At 37.1% G+C, this 20,950-nt stretch overlaps 1 pseudogene; it reads left to right on the forward strand.

Annotated features, from left to right (window-relative positions):
- Positions 1-14,909: 14,909 nt before the first annotated feature.
- LOC103541944 (meiosis-specific kinetochore protein-like) lies at positions 14,910-20,196 on the forward strand (annotated as a pseudogene).
- Positions 20,197-20,950: the final 754 nt, after the last annotated feature.

The raw sequence follows: 20,950 nt of genomic DNA on the forward strand, positions 1-20,950 counted from the left end.
CTAATGAGAAACAGATCATTTCTCAAATAAAGTGTAAATATCCTAAATGTATGTGCATCTAACAACAAAGCCTCAAAATATGAGACAAAGACTGACTGCATTGAAAAGATAAATAGACAACTCCACGATTATAATGAGGGAATTTATTCCTCTCCCTATAATTGATAGAATGAGCAGGCAGAATATAAATATGGATGTTGGAAGACCTAAAGAACACTATAAACAAAGCTGCCCTAACTGATATTTATAGAATACCAAATATACATATTTTTCAAGTACATGGAGCATTCATCAAGTGTAACTATATTCTAGGCCGTAAAAAAACAAAAAATATATATAAATGATATCAACTATGTTATTGGATTATAAAGAAAATAAACTAGAATTCAATAGTGGAAAGATATTTGGAAACTCAAATGATCTGGAATTAACTAAGACATTCTAAATAAGCCATGAATCAAAAATGAAGTCAAAGAAAAATTAAAATATGTTTTTCACTAAATGTAAATGAAATATATCAAATTTGTGAGATAAAGTTAACACACTGCTTAAAGGGGAGTTTTTAGCATTAAATGTCAAAATTGAAAATAGGAAAGGTCTTAAATCAGTATTCTAAACTTCTACTTTAAGGAATTAGAAAAAGAACAAATTAAAAGTGAAGTAAGCAGAAAGAAATGATAATAATTTAAAAACACCAATGAAATGAAAATAGAAAACAATATAAAAAATTGAAACTGAATGTTGATTCTTTGAAAATATCAATAAATTTGATCAACCTCTAGTCAGACTTACCAAGCTAAATGATTGAAGACACAAAATGCCAACATTGTGAGTGAAAAAGAAGACATCAGTATAGATCTTACAGATAGTAATTGAATAATAAAGGAATCTATGAACAATTCTAAGTCCATGCATAAAGAAATTTTGTTGAAAAAGACCAATTCATTGAAAGATATAAACACCAAAACCTACACAAGAAGATTTATGTGAAAAGTTCAATATCTACTAAAGAAATAGAACTCTTACTTAAATGCCTTCCAAAAAGAAAACTCCAGATGTATTCCCTCGTGAATTCCACCAAACATTTAAAAAGAAATAATAACAATTCTAAGTAATGTTCTCCAGAATGTGAAAGAGGAAGGAAAACTTCCAACTCAGTTCATGAGGCCAGCATTACATTAACAAAACCAGACATTAAGAAAAAGAAAATTATGGATCAATATATCCCTTATGAATATAGACAAAATTCATCATCAAAATATCAACAAATTGAAGTCAGCAATACATAAAAAGAGTAATGTACTGTGATGTATTACATCACAATCTAATGGCTTTATCCCAGGAAAGCAAGGCTGGTTCAACATAGAAAATCAAATAATGTAACTTACCATAATAGACAAAAACAAACAAACAAACAAACAATAACACGTGACTCGGGGCAATTGGGAAAGAAAAATAAATAAAAAACATTTAGATTGGAAAGAAATAACTAAAACTAAAAGCAAAATATGAGCAGAAAACATGATCTAACACATAGACACCTCTAAAGAACACATATACATCCATAACATTAGAGCTGATGAATGAGTTCAAGTTGCAGGACATGAGATGAATATACAAAAATCAGTTGTATTTCTATATGCTGGCAATGAACAATCTTAAAAACGGCATTAAGAATGCAATTTCCTCTGAAACAGTGTTTAAAAAATTAAAATACTAAAGATAAATTTAACCAAAGAAATACAAGATTCCTACACTGAAAACTACAAAACATTGTTGAAAGAAATTAAAGACGCGAATAAATGGAAAAACATCTCGTGTCCATGGATTTGAAGAATTAATATTGTCAACATTCCCCAAATTGATCTATAGAGCCAATGCAGAAATGAAAAAGCTGATCCTAAAATTCAAGTAGAAATGCCAAAGACCTAAACAGCCAAGATAATCTTGCAAAGAACAAAGTTGGAAGACTCACACTTCCCAAATTCAAAACTCACTGCAAAAGTACAGTAAACAAAACAGTATGGTACTGGCATAAGGTTAACATATAGATCAATGGTATATAATTGAGATTTCAAAAATAAATCCATACATATATGGAATTTGATTTTCAACAAGGATGCCAAGACCATTTAAAGGGGAAAGAATAGTCTTCTCAACAAATGGTGCTAGGACAACTGGCTATCCACACGCAAAAGAATTGATTTTGATTGCTAACATATATAAAAACTAAGTCAAAAGGAGTCAAAGACCTAAATGTAAGAGGTAAAACTATAAAATTCTTAGAAAGAAACATACTTGTAAATCTCTACCACCTTGGATTAGGCAACGGTTTATTAAATAGCATACCAAAAGCGCAAGCAACAAAAGGCGAAATTGATAAATTAGACTTTGTAAACAGTAAAACTTCTGCGCCTCAAAGAACACTATCAAGAAAGTAAATGATAGCCCAAAATAGGAGAAAATATTTGCAAATCACACATATGATAAGGATTTAGGATACTGAACGTAGGAAGAACTATTAGAGCTCAATTATAAAACAAGCCAATTTAAAAAGGCAAATGTAGGGCTGGCCGGGTGGCGCAGCTGTTAAGCGCGCACATTCCGCTTCTCGGCCCGGGGTTCCCCGGTTTGGATCCCGGTGCAGACATGGCACCACTTGGCAAGCCATGCTGTGGCAGGCGTCCCACATATAAAGTAGGGGAAGATGGGCACGGATGTTAGCTCAGGGCCAGGATTCCCCAGCAAAAAGAGGAGGACTGGCAGTAGTTAGCGCAGGGCTAATCTTCCTCAAAAAATAAATAAATAAATAAATAAAATAAAAAGGCAAATGTATTTGAATAGACATCTTCAAAGAACATATACAAATGATCAGTAAGTGTGTGAAAGATGCTCAACAAGTTAATTCATTAGGGAAATGCAAACCAAACCACAATGAGATACCACTTCACACTCATTAGGTTTACTAAAATTTTTTTTAAAAAAAGGAAAGGAAAAAAGAAAAACTAATCGCTAGAGGATGTGGAAAAGTTGTAACTTGAATACTTTGCTGGTGGCAATGTAAAGTAGTGCCATCTCCATGCATTTTTTAATTTTGTGAACATTGATTTTTGAAGAGGGTTAGACTGAAAAAAAGAGTGGTTTGTATTCACAGTTGAGATCAAATGATGCTGTCCTTAACCAAACATTTTCAGGGCACAAATCTCGTCTTTTATAGATATGAATGGAGAAAAATAATGCAGCTAAAATAGACATAAATGAAGGCTTTTCAATTAAAAAGAATTCTGGAATTTAAACTATTTTATAACTTCTTAATTAAATATTATATAAATAAAAATAATTGTATGATTATATATAACAATTATATATATAAAAATAATTTGAGGTGACATTTTTCAATAATTTCTAAAACAAATTTGCAAAAACCAAATTCTACTGATAAAAGTAATTAGCATTTATTCATTGATTGATATATAAGGATATTCCGTGCACTAAAAAATTGTGAAGAAACAAGGCTTGATTAATGCTTTATTTGTCCTTAAATAGTTAAAGTTAAGGAAAGGCAGACATGTAAAATCACAACTACAAATAATGTGGGAAATTTTATTAAAGGAATTTGTACAAGGGAGAGTCATAGGCATAGCCTAGAAGAAAATGATCAATAAAAGCTATATCTCAAATAACACCTTTTTAAACTGAATCTTGAAAATTAATTAGTAATTAATAACACAAAATTTAAGAGAATACATATAAGAAGAAAGAATATGTAAAAACACAGAGGCGTGACACAATATGTTTAGAACTACAGATGCTTTCCTAGTTCTAATGTCTGAGACAAATGTCAGTTGATTTTTTATTGAGATAAAATTCACCATTTTAACCATTTTAAAGTGTATAAGTAAGCGGTTTTTAATGTATCACAATATAGTGCAACCATCATCACTATCTAATTCTAGAATATTTCATTAACCCTTAAAAGAAACTTCTGCCTGTTTGCGATCGACCCCAATTCCTCCTTCAATGCCTGTCAACCACTAATCTACTTTCTGCCTTGAGTTTTGCTTATTCTGGACATTTCTGATAAATGGAATTTTATAATATATGGCCTTTTCTTTCTGGCTTATTTCGCTTAGCATAATGTTTTAAACATCCATCCATGTTGTGGCATGAGTCAATACCTCATTTTTTTTTTTTTTTTGGCTGAATGATGTTGCATTCTATGTATATACTCCCTTTGTTTATCCATTTGTCAGTTGATGGACATTTGGGTTTTTTCCACTTTTTGGCTGTTATAAATAATACCACCACATACATTTGTGTATAACTTTTGGTATGAATATATGCTCTCTTTTCTTTTGGATATTTACCTAGGAGTACAGTGATGGGGTCACGTGATACCTCTATGTTTAACATTTGAAGAGCCGCAGTTCCCGTCCTGCGTGGCCGCAGTGTAGTGCACCACAGCTTGCTTCTCTGTTGCTGCTGATTCGGACATGGGATTCTGCTGCTAGGACTACAGTCACTGTTGCCTCTGAAAACTAAATGTCCCCACCTCCAAAGCCAAGTGCCGCCCTCTCCACATCCCTGGGTTATGACCCAAAGACTGGGTTGGATGCATCTCAGCAGAGAAGCATAAAGTCACCGGCTGTACCCTAGCTACAGTGTAGGGTGGGAAAGCGAGTGTGTCTGGCATCTATTGTCCATGGCGGGTGGCCAGGGATATGGGAAATTCTCCCAAACATAAGAAGGTGGAATGTCCCTAAGAGGAATTACAAATGCCCCCTTGAGGTAGCAAATTTATTTGAATAAATGTTCTTTAAAGCTTTTTTCTTAAGTAGAGAAGAAAATTTCTGTTCAGTTAATTACTCTTACTCATAAAAACAAAGTGTTTTATACATACACACATAATTATATTCATTTATCACTATATGTATATGAAATAGATAATTGGAACCATCATAGATCAGAATATATTAATATTAATAAGACTAATAACAACGAGTATACACTTAGAACTCTGCTATAATTGGTATCACGTAATATTAAATACCATTCTATAGTCAAACAGATAGTTAAAAGGGGTAGAAGATATTGCTTTTGGATAATCTCACCCAAGAGTGAGGGATAATAGTAGTTAAGTAAAGCTATGAGTTCAAATTTAATCCTCCGTGGATGCAGTGAGCTAAACTGTGTACCTCAAAAACATACGTGCAAGTCCAAACGCTCGACCTGTATGTGCAAACTTATTTGGAAATAGGGTCTTCACAGGTGTAATTGAGTTAAGACTCTCAGGGTGAGTTCATCCTACATTTAGGTTGTCTTAGATCCAGTGGCTGGTGTACTTAAAACAGAAAGGAGAGGGAGGTCTGACAGACACGGGGAAGAAGCTCGTGTGAAGATGAGGCTGTGACTGCAGTGACGCTGCCATAAACCAAGGCATGCCGGGAGCTACCAGAAGCTGGAAGAGGCAAGCATTCGCCCCTAGAACCTTTGAAAGGAATGTGGTTGTGCCAACACCTTGATTTCAAACTGCTGGCCTCTGGAACTATAACTATGAATTTCTGTTTTTTCAAGCCACCCAGTTAGCATTAATTTGTTGCGACAGATCTAGGAAATTAATACAATAGGTTAACACAGGAGGGCATTTGCCCAAGAGGTTTTTCCTACTGGTCTTTGGGTGGATGCAAGGAAGAAAATTTTTTCTTACTTGCTATTCTCTTGAACAGATGGTTAATGATTGAGGCTGCTCAGTCTATGCCTATAACTTGAGTTGTTCTAACAAGCTTATCATTTTGTAACTCCATTTTACATAAATCTTTAAAAGTTTCATGTAGCTTTATGATAATAGATACCCAAATAGGTTTTTTTTAAATAAACAAACTGGAAGTTTTAAAACCTAGATTTTCATTGACATTTTAGAATTTAAAAATTCTTGAATAATTCCAAAGAAATAAGGAAGATAAGAATGTGGAAAATGAGAAAACTTAAACAATGAAACACTTGCACATTTATTTCTATGAATAGTCATGGAGTAAATTTTTTATAAATTTATAAAGTTTTCCATTGAACTTTTCAAAGCAACTATTGAATATAAAGAATTAGTTTGAGTTAAATGGGTGATTTCACATATAACAAACAACAACCAAAATAAGGATGAGAAAAAAGAGAAAGAGAACGAAAAGGAAACCCACAATCATGAGGGCACAGCAACTGGTTTAAACATTTTGACTTTTCGATGCAGTAACCTTAAAGTTACATCCGCCGTGTTGGTTGGGTAGTATTTTGTAGGTTGGACTGGAGGAGAGATGAAAGATTGAAATATACTTGGACATACACATTTATTCAGATGAATAAAACGCTATTCTGAGTAGAGATACAAAAAACTGGAGGGATTAGAACAAAACAAATATATAGTAAGGAAACTTACCAGAAGGACATGAAAACTACACCATGGAGTGCGAAAAGAAAATTATGAAAGACTCATACATTCCTGGCTCGGCTGATTGGAAGAATGACAAGGTGATTGACAGGAATGATAATAAAAAGAAACTGAGAAAGGCTATTTGAACTCTTACTAAGTGCCTCTCTCTGACAGAACCTACTAAGGAATAGCCAAGCCTTTTACAGTTTAAATATCTTTTCCCCGGGCCTTTATGCTACCCTTCCTAAAACAAGTCAGTAATGCCAGTTCCCATTCAAATTGATGAAATAAGTATCTGCATGAGACGATTTGTTAAGTACTCATAGCCAGTATCCCTGCCAGCACCTCCGAAAAAGACTGTCTCCTTTTGTCTTAGGAATTCTAGAGACTGTCTTGCAAGGTGAGAGGGAATTTTCCTTCTTATTTTGGACTTTAATTTCAAAAGTCTGTAAGAGGTGAAACCTGGAAGATTTGAAAGTACATATTATGTGACAGAACAATTGTCTTTTTGCCTCCCAATTATATTTTTCACTACCAAGACAAAATCCTTCAAGCTGTGGATTGAGAAGAGCTGGGTCTGGAGAAAAAGCAAGTTTCAGGATGGTGGGGTTGGGGTGGGGCTGTAGGATTTTTATGGTGGGGAAGAGGAGATTGTTTTCAGAATATTAGGAGAATATGAGAGCCAAAAATATTTATTTATTCTCCACTTTCGTCTGGATCCTGGAAGATAAGGAAGGAACAGTATGCCTGTTTGAGCCCCCAAGGACCAAAGAGGAGATTGATGCACCCACCCCAAATATTCTATGGCCTACCAACAGGGTAGACAACATCCCAAAGCTTCTCTACCCTTGGGGAAGCAGAAGTTAGCTGAAAGAGTTAGAAATGGTAAACTATAGGAGATCTCAGAGCTAATGAACTCTTGAATTCAAGACTCAGTCTTAATTTTATTTTCTCGCAGACAACTTCTTTAACCATAAATGAGTGTAAGGTATACTTATTGCCCTGAGTTCTTATGGTGTGTTGTACCTTAGGTTATGGGTATCACGTATTATTTACCTTGGTAAAATGTAAAGCTCTGAGAGATTGAGTTTCAGTTTCTCAGCAACATAGTCCTAATACATGGAATTTGCCAGACAATCAATACATAACATGGTGTTCTATTGCCTAAAGTAGCAAATATTCATGACTGCAGTAAATCAATGATGACATTCCATGGGCCTCAGTCTACCTTTTCTACAATCCTTCGGAATTCAGTCATATTTTCAACTACCCTTTCCATTCAATTTTCATGGACAGGCCTTCATTAACACAAACAGGATCTATTATAATAGCCTTCTGATTTTTTTCCTTGTTTCTAGTCTTTTCTGCCTCAATATTTGCTTACCCTTACATGTATAAATTTCCCGAAATTATACTAATATTAAATTTCTCCCTGTCCACTATATAATTGTTCTCTCAATCACAGCCGGGTGTTAAAGACCCTTCTTCATTCACACCAACGAACCAGCTTCATCTCACTGCTCTGTTGCTGCTTTTACAATCCATGGTTGAGGAGCAAGTTTTCTTTCAGAAACTGCTCTCACTCATTCTTTCTCCCCATCTAAGAATACTTCCTCTCTATTCAATTCATGTCCATTCTTTAAGATTTAGTGCACTTTACAAATCACTTATGAATCATTCCCTAAATGCTCTCAACCAGCGTTTCTCAACCTTGGCAGAATTGCCATCTGGAGCTAGATACTTCCATGTTGGGGGAGGGGCTGTCCTGTGCATTGTAGGATATTTCATAGCATCCTTGGCCTCGACCCACTAGATACCAGTAGGTCCTTCACACTCCAAGTGGTGAAGACCGAAATTGTTTCCAGACTTTGCCAAATGTTCTCTGGGGAATAAAATTGTCCCTGATAGCAATCACTGCTCAAAACAACAATAATATTTTGAAATTAAAAAGAAAAAATTCACTATCTTTGTATATCTCTGAACATTTCACAAAATATTTTTTATAATTTATATATAAGTTATAATAATACAAGGTATTGTTTATTATATAGATAATTTCATTTATCCCTTACAATAGTATCGTGTATTGTTAGGTCCTTACAGATGAGGGACACAAGAACTTGCAGTTCAGTGGATGGCTAGTCTAATGCTCTTTCCACCATTCAGTGGTACAGAGTGTCTGTATAAATCACTTCTGACTTAAGCGCAATCCACTTTGTGAAATATCTTGTTATTAAACTCTTGGATTACAATTTTGTTCTTGGTAGTTATTGTTTCTTTCTCTAAATAGACTGTAGGCAATTTGAAGGAACTATTCATTACATAAGAACTGTGGGATGTCTCAGCAGAAATGTTATCTATCCCACTCACTTAAAATTAAAGAAGGAAATAGTTTTCTATCAAGACCTAGCACAATCTTTCACTTTGCTAACTGCTCAGTCAACATTTAACGAAATATTTAAAGAGTATTAATGAGCATTCTTAGGCACACGTGTGAATTAAACATTTTTTTTTTGGTCGGTAGCTGCTTTTTGGTTATTTTCTCTTAGAAAACATCTTCCTCTGCTGCCTTGTTCTCAGTGCTTCTTGATCATTCTCTGGATTAAAGAGTGCATTCAGAAACCTCTGTTAAAACTTCACATCCACTCCTGCTTACACTGAGTTTCTGTGTTTCACAAAAATCTATTTTTATCTGAAATTCATCAAAACTTTAATTTCATAGGAACAACTAGGCTTAGAATCTTGAAAGGAGTAAGTGATCACATACTATGATGGGGTTACTGCTGAGTTAATTATTTAATGATTTCAGTGGTATTGGAGACGTGAAAGAGAACTTATTTTGAACCAAAGTAAGAAACTGTTTTTCCTAAATTTTCCCAAAATAGCTTTGGAAAAAAAATATTTTACAAGGAAAGGTCAGATTACATAAAAAGGAAAAATTTTACTCAATTGAATGAGTCTGAGATAGAATCACTGAAAGAGAGTAGATAAAATGGATAATGTTCCTGATTGTAAGAGAGAAATGGATTAGTGACAGAGATGATTTTGAACTTTAAGACAGAGCAACCATAAGAATAATGGTACTAGAAAAAAATATGTTTGTAAATATTAATTTACTTTGAAGCAAACACATTCAAATAAAGTTTTGAACTGCATCAAGATTGCTTCACGTCTGCTAGGTGAAGGCATATGAGCATTAGGGACACGTTGAGAAGACAGTCCCCAAACACACGATTCTGTTAAAACCTCTAGTATGTGATAGAAATATAATAAAATGTGTGAGCAGGGGGAAGTAAAAATGGAAAAAATAATAATTTTCCATTGCTTAAAGAGTTTCACTTCTGTAAGAAAGAATAAAAAATGAGCTAAATTATGCTTACAGGAATTCATTAGGAACAATTGCAAATTAAAAGTCAAAAAGTCTATTTCTATCAAAAATGTTTCTGAATCTATTTAATTTCTGACAGAAGAGGACTTTAATTATTATGTTGTGTCACTCATAGGGACCAGAGTATATTCCAAGATGATTGATTGCAGCTGGATTTGAGAGCAATTCTCATTTTCCCCGTTTCAGCCTCCATGCTAAATCTGGAAAACAGACACAATAGTTTGTAACAGAATATTCATCAACATAGACTGACTTCGAGTTTGATGAGGGATCAAGGGTTGTATTCAACTTTCGTCTTACTGAAGAAAATGTGCTTGAATATGTCGTTTGTAGAAAATTAACCTATGGTGATTGCTCTGAAATATTTTGAAGCTTCTGTGGCCATTTTTTTAATATCCAAAGATAGAAACGACAAACCGTCAGAATGAATAAGTGAAATGATGGAGTTGTAGGGATTCTGTTAGTTAACCAAGGGTGAGGAAATAGTCATAGAAAGACCTTGAGTAGGTCAGACTTTTGAAAAGTCATGACGCAACTAAGAGAATTTAAGTTCCCACACAATAGGTTTCTTAATACTGCATTCCATATATTAAAAATTAAATATTTTTTTTCCTGGTAGTAAATTGCTACAATTTTAAAATGCACATAATCCTGGTCCCTTGGGTAATATTTCTTATTCTGTCAGAAGTATTTAGTACTAAATATACTATAGCATTGCCTTGCTCCTTATGGGAAAGTTCAAATACTGGGAAACTGACTCATAGTTTTCAAATCCCAATGGTGGTTAGGATCTGGTTAGATACCCATTTTTTATTGCTAATGATGAAAAATGCATGCCCCAAGCTTTCTTATCATTGAGGTCATTTCCCAAAAGCACTATTTCTTAACTCATTTAAAATTTGACTAAACTCTAAAGAATAAGTCACACCAAATAACCCTACAGTGATGGCTTAAGCTAGATGAGCTGATTGGCTTTTTATAATTCTAATCTATATAATTCTATAAATTCAATATACTGTATCAAAATCCTCAAAGGTAATGCAGTGATGAATCGATACAAATGAACTATAATGAAAATGGAGCATTTCCTTTATCGTGTATTTAAGAGAAAGACTTTCCATGGTGATTGTGCTAAGGATATGTAAGGTTATTCAACGTAGCTAATGCCTCCCTTCCTCATGGCAAAGGATGTACAACTCTATTAGATGTACAACTCTATTTCTCCACCACCACATAAGACATTTTTAATTGGTTTTCTGGATGATGCCCAGAAATTCTGAGCACTTTAAAGAGGTTATTCAAGAGCGTTATAAACAGGTTATATCGATAGCTCTTATAGTTAACAGTTTGTAATTTTGAGGTCAAAATTGTATTCATTTTAAAGAATACACTCCTCATTTGCAAAACACAGCTCATGATGAGAACAGGAAGGCAATTTTGTTCTATCTGCATATGTCAAGAACGAATATCGCCTTGATCTAAATATTTGCAGATTCAAATAGATGACTTTAATTTATAATGCATATCTTATAATCCTGCTCTCGTTTGCTTAGATGGTTACTTGTAAATTAAAACAAACAAGAAGAAGCAAAAAATAAACAAATGGCCTGATAGGATGTGTAGCAAAACTTTGGTGGATGCTTTTTCCCCAAAACTTATGTGCTAAGACAGACTTGTAACAACAACCAAAAGTAGTTTAATAATATTTCAATATATTTGCTAAAATACATTTCACAAGTTTAGTCAAGCAAACACTTAAAACAGTATTTTCTGAGTTTATTGAATATCTTCTTGCTCTTTATATTATGAACCATGAGAGCAAGAATTAGCAGTGGCTTGAAATTTGGAAGTGTTTAACATATATTATGAAATAAATGAAGGAATTACCAAATAAGAAGGATTAAATATATAAATATGAGTCAAAAAAGAATATAAAGATTTATGTCTATACACATATATTAGTGAATTTCTTTGAAATAATGCATTGCTACATACAAATGTGTTTACTATACATCATATCAATAGACAAGAATATATTCTATAAGAATTCCTCATTGCTATAACATCTTAATGAATGGGCATTACATAAGAAATTTACAGTATGGTATGATCTGGAGATAGGCTCTGGGCAAAACAATGGTTTCTAATTCACCTCAACCACCTACTAGCTGTATTTCAGAAGGCTACGTTATTCAGACTCTCTAAGATTCAGCTTCTTTGTTTATCAAAGAAGAATAATGATAGTTTCTACCTTCCTCTAATTTTGTGCAGATTCACTTACACATAGTGTATATGAAAAAATCTTATCATATTGACTAACACAGAGGAAGCACACAAATGTTGAGATTATCATCATTGTATTATTATTAACCATACCTCTAAACTCTGTGGGTTTTTTTTTCCTTTTTCTGCCAGTGACAGGAGTGTGAAAGTATCAGAAAATCATTATGGGATTAAGGGGCCCATTAAGGCTCCACACAGGAGGTGTGTCAGTGCTGGGTGAGCCACGCCAAGGTTGGCAGGTGACAGGGTCCGGGGGCACTGGGATGGTCTTTGACATTGTCCTGGCCCCACACCCCCTTCACCCAATAGTAATAATAATGCTCCCTACCACTTAAGAGTAAACAGGATAGCATAGCCCTATGGGGGTGGCAGTCTAGGGTGTTCTAGAAGAAGCAATGTCCCAGCCAAGGGGCAGTCAGGAAAGAACCCATGGAGGGCTTTGTAGCAGCTTAAGACGGCAGAGTGGGTGGGACCATAGGGCCCCAAAGGGGTGCAGTGAGGGAAGGGCTGACACAGAGGAAGTCCACAAATGTCAATATCATTATTATCATTGTATTATTATTGAATTTACCTCTAAACTTCGTGTTTTAAGCAACAAAATGCTCTTATTTCCTTATTATTTACTTATGGGATATTATAAATTTTGAATTTAGAAAAGCCTATTATTTGCTTCTAATATGGTGTTATATAAAGTTATATCAATCTACTTCCTCACTGTTGCATTAAAATAAATAGTTTTAAACTAGCAGTGTGTAAATTAAATGAATGGTATTAATCATAGATAAATGCTTCAAATGGTTTGAGGAAATACCAAATTATTTCTTTAATGATTTTTTTAATTTAGATTTGACTTAAATATATCCTGCAATCATTTTGAAGAACTATTCCATGGATAAAAGACTTTTTAGACTTCCTTAGAGAAATACCTTGAGTAAATTATTTCAGGATAAGATGGTTATACAATTTTTTGCTTTCCCCAAATCATAAATCTGCATTAATATATATTCCTTCTAAAGTTATGAATTTTCTTTTTGCTACATTGCTAATCAGAGATTTATAGGTCAATATTTGCATGAAGAGCATGTAATCCCCTATTCTGATAATTATTTAATTCTTCAAACCTAGGTGGAAAACCTAAATGAGGGTGGTTCTGACTTTTGTTGAGTTCCTCAATGATAGGAACCCGTCACAAACTAAGTTGAATGACCTCGATTCTAAAACCCACCATTGTTGTTAATGAATGACCTGTATTTCATTATTACTCTAAAAGTCAGGGTTGGCATAAATGGTCCTTTGACAAATTCTCTAATAATCTTCAGTTGGCACAAAAGGATATAATCTGTTAAAATTCTTTTAAAAGTTTGTTTTTAAGGATTTGCTAATGTAATTGTATGAGTTAGTTACATGCTTGCCTCTAAAACCGGACCAAGTAATGAAAGTGTCTAAAATGGATGGTGCCCCCATCAAGCAATTGCTTAAATATTTATTCAACGTTTACTTGGAAAGAGACCATACAACGCATAAGGGAGGGGCAAAGTAGGACCACTGGGGTCAGTATTCTCTTACTATGTTTTCCCTAGAAATTCTCCTTTTGCCCTAGTCTTGCATATCCCACTCAACCACAATAGAACTTCACATTTTATTGGACACATTATTTAGAAGGCACTTCAGCATGCCTCAGATTGCTAAGCAAAGCATTTGTCCCATTTGTATTCACTGGGCAGAGGAATTTAAGCAATAGAGTATATCAAAAAAGCTTATAACATTGCCTGGCACAAGGGAAGCAGGCCTGAGATGTGTTCTGATAAATTCAGTTTTCTAAATTTTCAGTAATATTTAGAATCCCAGAGAAACAGGACCATTTGTAGAGCGGCATTCCAGGAAGCCGCCCAGCTGATCCGCTGTCTAGCCCTTCTCTGCCTGAATCCTATCATGAAGAAGCAAAAGATAGCATGTGTTCTATATGCGGTGACAGTGGTTTATGGTTATAAATTGGAAGTGATGATGACACTCCTATAAGTAACGTTATCTAACTTTACAGAAGAGGTAAATATTTTTTCCTCATTTTAAACCGATAAATGTTAAACAAATTGTCCAAATTTACATAGCTGTTTATTAGTATAGAAAAGGGATTAGAACCCAAGTACGTCTGAATCCAGTATAAGTGGTGTCAAAATAAGTTTCTAGGCCTAACATGGAGCTGCTCCTGCCTGGGTGTCATGTCAGCAAACTGGAACTTAGATAAGTTTCATGTCCCTCTAAAGGCTCCACTTGACCAGAAACGAGTCTATCCGGTCAGCCAATCTCCAAACGCCAAGCTAACTCTGAGCCTTCTCACCCCAAATAAGGTTGACTACGTGGCCCCAGTCAATCAGATATTTTCTATTGTCTCTTCCTTGTTCTTTATTCTTTATCCCATAAAAGCTTCTTGCTTTCTACCCCATTTTCAGTTCTCTGAAAGAAGACTGTCCACTTCATGGAGTGTTAAATAAAGTTTGATTGTATCAACTAAATTTTCTTCTTTAATCAAGTTTTTAACAGTCTTTGGCAATGAGGAATGGGATTAGAAGCTGACTGCTAGTGGCCTATGGGACCACAAGATGCGCAGCAGGCAGCTGCTGAGCCTCAGAGTTCACTCTTCCTCTCTCTGTTACCAAGGGCTATGGGTAAGTCACTCTTGGACTGGAAGTCACTCTTATACTCCCTTGAGTATAGCTCTCCAGTCCAAACAAACTTTCTCTAAATATATACATATAGTTCCCACAAAGGTTTGGGGACCTCAGAAAGGTTCCAGGGTGGTTATATTGGGAGTCTGCAATGGTGGCAGCCATTAGGGGACTCCAAAAGAAGGAATTCCAATGTCCACAACTGATTGCAGCCGTGGGGGGACTCACAAAGCCTTCAGGTATGTCCATGGCATAAACCACTGGGCGACTTGGGGAAATAAATTAAGAAATTCAGATTGTTTTGCCCATCAAAATCAAAATCTAAGGAGGCACAATTCAGACTATTAAAAGCGATCTGACTGTCCACCACTATAAAGAAATCTCGTAAAAAGAATAATAAATCTCTTGCTAATGGGAATCTCAGAAAGCCAGAGCTACAAAATTGGCGGGCATGGGTTAAGCACTTCCGTTAGAGTGCTCGCCACCTGACTCTAAAACTCCCATGCTAGCATAAGTTGGTCATGCAACTGTTTAGATTGACCCTAGGGCACCCGCCAACCTCAAGAAAATTTCTGGGCAACTAGGTGCACTGTTGAACACCATAAAATCCCCAACCCAGCAGCGCAGCCCTCTTAGATATTAATTTGGCTCCAAGAAACCCAAGGCTTAGTTAAAGAAATGGAATGCTTAAGTTTCAAAGAACAGAGTCCACCATTTTCAGGCACAACTGCTTTTTTTCTTTCTTTCTTTTTTTTTTTTTTGCTTAGGAAGATTAGCCCTGAGCTAACATCTGCACCAATCTTCCCAATCTTCCTCTATATATTTTTGTATGTGATTGGAGTAGGTCTGCACTCAGGATTTGAACCTCTGAACCCAGGTTGAGGAGGCAGAGTGCACAGAACTTAAACCACAAGGCTGTGGAGCTCAGCCCACAACTGCTTATTTTATATCTAAGAAATGTGGTCTGGGAAACTGTAGATGTCCACAAAAATGGCAAAATCTTACTCAGACAACTTAGAATTACAATGGTCATTATGGGAAATGGTCCAACTAGACAAGATTGTTCATTAAATCAACAAGCAGAATGGGATACCTATTTTAATTGCCATGCAGAAGCCTCCAAAAAGCTTCAAAACTCAAAAACAGCTTCACTGAAAGATTGATTATAAAAGGCTAATGAAAAATTAAAGACACAAGAGGTACCTGAAAGAAAAGACTCTAAGACTGACGTGACCCTACTGCTCCCCTCTATCCTCCTTTGCCTGAGTACTCAGTCTACCAGTCCTGTATCTGACTTGCCTTTCCCCTCTGAAGAGACTACAAGACTGTAACAAAAGTCCACCAAGTTAGTGCCTTACAGATGCCCCCACATCTACCCTGGAAGCGGGGCCCCTATGTGGACCTCTCTCAGAGGTAACAAGACTCCGAGAGAGTCTTAGGTAAACTGATACCAGTTATTCCCTTAAACAGCCAAGGGGAAATAAGATTAAAATTAAGGAAAAACCTTGCCAAATTGTGTCAGATACTGGAACAACACTCTCTACTTTAAATCCCACTCACTCGGAACCCTACAGATGGGATCCTCAGAAAACTGGCAGAGGGCAGTGAAGGGTGAGAATTCTTACCAAAGTCAGCTCTCCCCCGTCTCTGTCTGTAGTGCCTGGTAGGGGCAGGAAGGTAAAATTTCACGTTGTCCCTTTCTTTCCAAATCTGGACCCATTAATTACTGACCCTGTCTCTCCCAGGGACAGCTATTGCCTTCTTGTTTGTCTCTTTTTATGTCCAGAGAACTTGGCTTGGCAACCATCAAACTGGGGGACCTCAAAAATATGGCCAGACAGAAAGGTGAGCTGCATCCCATTTGCAGCAAGATATGGCCAGACAGACGCGAGCATTGCACTCCATTTTCAGCTCGGGTCCGATGGACCATTGCCATCTCTCAGGAGAACTATCTAAATCTTTCTTTCTTTTGGCTATCTTTGGGAAAGGCTCTGGATCTTGAGAGGGTACTATCATCTATACCTTCTTTGGGTATTACTCTTGTGTCCAAGGGTTTGTTCAATCCTGCCAGGGGTATTTACTGTTTGTCCTGGCTGAAACCTCACAAGATATTTGAAAGGGTTTTTTTTTAAAGTAGCTCTATGGTTAGCAGTTGACCAAATTGGAAGCTGATATTCAAAGAATGAAAAAAACTTTTGTTTTTAGACTTTCTCCCGTAAACTAAATGAAGCTGTACCCAGAGAAAAAGAAAAACATTCCAAAGACAAACTCTAACTCCGGAACATAGGAATCTTTTGATTTCTTTCCCAGTTGAAGATCTTCTCCCTGATGTAAGGAAGCAAATTGAAGATAATGTAGTTGGATGGGTGGGTCAGCGCCTTGATATCATTCAGGTTGCAACCCAATTCTTTGAGGAAATAAAAACAACTGGCCTACAGATTGAGGACAACTGGTGCAACCTGTCTTACAAATTGAGTCTTTACAAGAACAGCAAAGGCGCGCTCATCCTTTTCACAAATCCCCAAATCACTCCTGTTCATCTCCAAGTCTTATAGGTACTGGAAAATTCTAGATGCAGGAAACTAGGGTCCTTCTTAGAGGAGCCTGAACGCTTTCTCTGTGCCTCTGAGACGTAAACGCTCTATCTGGTCTTCTCCAGGAGCCGAGGTCATTCTCGTCAGAAGGAAAAACAATGGGGGGGGGGGGGCACTTGAAAACTAGGCAAAATAAAGTTTATATTGCCAAAACTGTCTTCTTTAATCGTTTTTTTTTTCCACAGGGGTGAGCAGAAATACTGGAAGGAAGTAGTCAACAGACATCTCCAATGGCAAAATTGAGGGTGAAGTGAATTAAATATTCATATCTATGAACAACTGAGAGCAGAAATCTACCTATTTACCCTAATTTGGTAAGAGGGGACCTTGAAGAACCTGCCTAACTGCCCTCACCCACCCTCCATTCCCATTTCCAGGTGACATCCTGGCCTTCTGGAGCCCAATTTCTGGACAAGTCTCTCTCCACAGCTAGTCCCAGAGGGGCCTTGTGCTAGACTGTCAAGGGAGTGTTGACGTTATCCTGCTCCCTTCCTTTTTTGGTCTATCACTTGACCAGCCCTCTAGATGGCAGCAATAAGTAGTTGCATAATTAGATGTTGAAGTCAGCCTCATTTTTTTCTGTTCCAAAATAATTTCTGGATTTACGTATTAATACTAGGCACAGTGAGCATAGTTATTTAAATTAAATCATTAGCAAAGATAACACTTTTTTTTTTTCTTGGAGATTTCTAGGGACAGATATATGAACTGAATGATTCCTGGCATATTTATTCCCTCAGATACTCTAAGGACGGTTCTTGAGTTAAGCTAATTCACCCTGTAGGGCATAATCTCCACCACAGTCATGCAGCCTCCTCCCCCATCACCAAGGGCCGGGGCTTTGTGTGATTAGCCATCATTGGAGGACATAAGAAGAAGTCTGAAATTTCTTACTCTAAAACGCCTTCATTCTCAGTACAGAGTGAGAGTTTTATCACTTTCCAATCCCACTCAAGTACAAATCTTGGTGGCTCCCCTTTCTATTTTGGTGAGGAAGATTGGCCCTGAGTTAACATCTGTTGCCAATCTTCCTCTTTTTTTCTTCTCCCCAAAGCCCTAGTACATAGTTGTATATCCTAGTTGTAAGTTATTCTGGTTCTTCTATGTGGGATGCTGCCACAACACGGCTTGATGAGCAGTGTGTAGGTCTGAGCCCTGGACGCAGACCAGCAAAACCCAGGCCACCAAAGCAGAGCATGGGAACGTAACCAGCCAGCCATGAAGCTGGCTCTGATTTCCCTTTCTTATCATCACTGACTTTGGGGTGTCAAAACACACAAACAACAACAACAAAAAACCCACCACACTCTGTTTTCCCAGTCGAGTCCCCTCCCCCCAACCCAGGGTATCCATTCTCAGAGAGTATCAAAGGTGAGCTGTAAGAGCTGTTAATGGAGGTTCGTCACCCTTTAGTAACAAATAAAGCTGAAAGAGCTCCTCGGCAGAGCGACATTCTTACAGTCTCTGGGATGGTATTGACTCTTCTTTCAAGCAGCAACTTTGTGCTGGCCCCAGGTGGTACTTGGCAATCTACGAAGATGACTCATTTACCTCCTAAGGGTTCCATCTGAGCTTCTTTTTCTCTACCTCCCGACCCCCTACCCTTCAACCTCCTACCAGTTCAAGCATTATCTCCACCCTGCTCCCTGCTCCCCTCTCTAGCCTCATTGGTTGTGGCACAAAGGATCCTTTGACTTCCTCTATTCCTTTTATGCCTCTGTGGTTATGCAATATTTTATTACAATCTGTTACTTAGGGCTTTCTTTTTGATTTGACAAATTCAATTTGGAGGACATGGAAAACAAAAAAAGAACAACAGCTTTTCTTTTCTCTCTGCTTCCTCCAAAACAAACCCAATTCTCCTCAATGCAATGAGATGTGTCAGTTAAACTGACCAGGAAAAAGCCAGATACTAGCCCAGGGCAGCTCCCGGGGGCCCTGCAGGCCTGCTTCTCTTCCTGCCCTCGCTCCTCTCAGGCTGCTCCACAGACTGTGCCTGGGAACTGACTCCTCCGATTGGAGCCTCAGGAAAGCAGGAGACAGGGACTGAGGGCCAAGAGGCCCCCCCAAGGTCTGGGGGATGGGTGGCAGTGTGGTTGCTATGGGTTACAAGAGGTAGGCCAGCCAGAGGCTCAACATAACCCGGACGCTGGACCGAGAGCCCCCCCAAGATCCAGTGTAAAGGCTCGCTGCCCACTGCCTGCAAGGAAATGACAAAGCACAGGGTTGGCCAAAGATCCCTGAGAAAGCTGAGCAAGTGGACAGGGAGGTGGTCATTCTGGGCCACGGAGCACTCAGGAGTTCCAGGAGAGAAAAGCCTGCGAAGAGATAGCACTAGTGAGCAGACTCAGGATGAGAAGATTGCCCCACTGAGTGAGGCAGTGACTGATGCCCAAGGTTGACAGTAGTTCATGGAACAGTGAACCAGTATCACGACTAGGTTTGCACCGTGATGTTCTGAGCTATTCAATCACGGACCCTTATGCAGAATACAAGAGTTTTGAAGAGAGTTTAAGTAGCTACCCATCACCTGAACTCTTCAGAGGATCGGATTATAGATTGGGAGTGATCCAAGTTGGAAGAACCCATGCGACTCAAGAATTCTGCTCTTCCGGATACCAGGAAAGCAGTAGCCAGAGAGAAGGCACCACGGTTTTCAAACCTCTCTACCATTTTAGGAACCTCTTCAGAAGACTATCAGAAATGCATAGAAAAAGGGTGAGGACGTTGGCAGACCAAAATATTTCTCCAAAACCAAAGAGTACTTCAAATTAAGAATCAGATAATGCAGCTTGTGAAGTTTTGCTTTCGGCTATTTATAAAGAGCCAACACCAGGGTACTAGGTAACTTCCTTTTACTGTTTTTTCCCAAAGTTTATCCTTTGAATAGATTAAAAGTAGTATAGTTGTTGAAACACTCAAGAGGAAAAAAAAATTCAGGTACTAATAAGAGGGTAGAGAGGGTCACAAATATTACCAAGTAGAGGTATTATATTGCTACATAAAAGATTATTCACTATTTGCTAATTACATTAGCTCTCATTATGAGGATGCATGGGACAAGTACTTCTTGGATGTTAAGACCCAGCATTAGAAACTTAATGCTACTTTTGAGGTTTTAGTGGACTGAATGGACACCTTTTGGCCACCAGAAACATCAGGGCGAAATATATGTCTGTCTGTAACAGTAGGGAGGCAGAAATGACATTCAAAAGAGGAATGTTTCATATATGCTACAAAATGAGAACCCCGGAGCAGGTGTCTGGCTCTATTGATCCCAGGCTCACTTTAGAATGTGGAGTTACTTTATATTGCTTTGTTCTAGCTCCTAGTCTCCATATCCAGAGGAAGTAAAAAATCCCACTCGATATTCAAATGCAATATCTTTATATCCATTGTATTAATGGCTGTCTGACTTCCATTCTGCAAATATACCAATAATTAACAACTCTTTCTTTTGCTTTTGGACTTTCAATCTGTTTCCAAAATTTGTTGCATCCTTTGTATGTGACCCTTTCTTTAACAAATTCCTTGTTCAAAGATTGTCAACAATTTGTAGGTCTTTAAACATATTATTAAAATACTTTCCAAAATGTTT

Source organism: Equus przewalskii, chromosome 28, assembly GCF_037783145.1.
Source record: "Equus przewalskii isolate Varuska chromosome 28, EquPr2, whole genome shotgun sequence".
Lineage (NCBI taxonomy): Eukaryota > Metazoa > Chordata > Mammalia > Perissodactyla > Equidae > Equus > Equus przewalskii.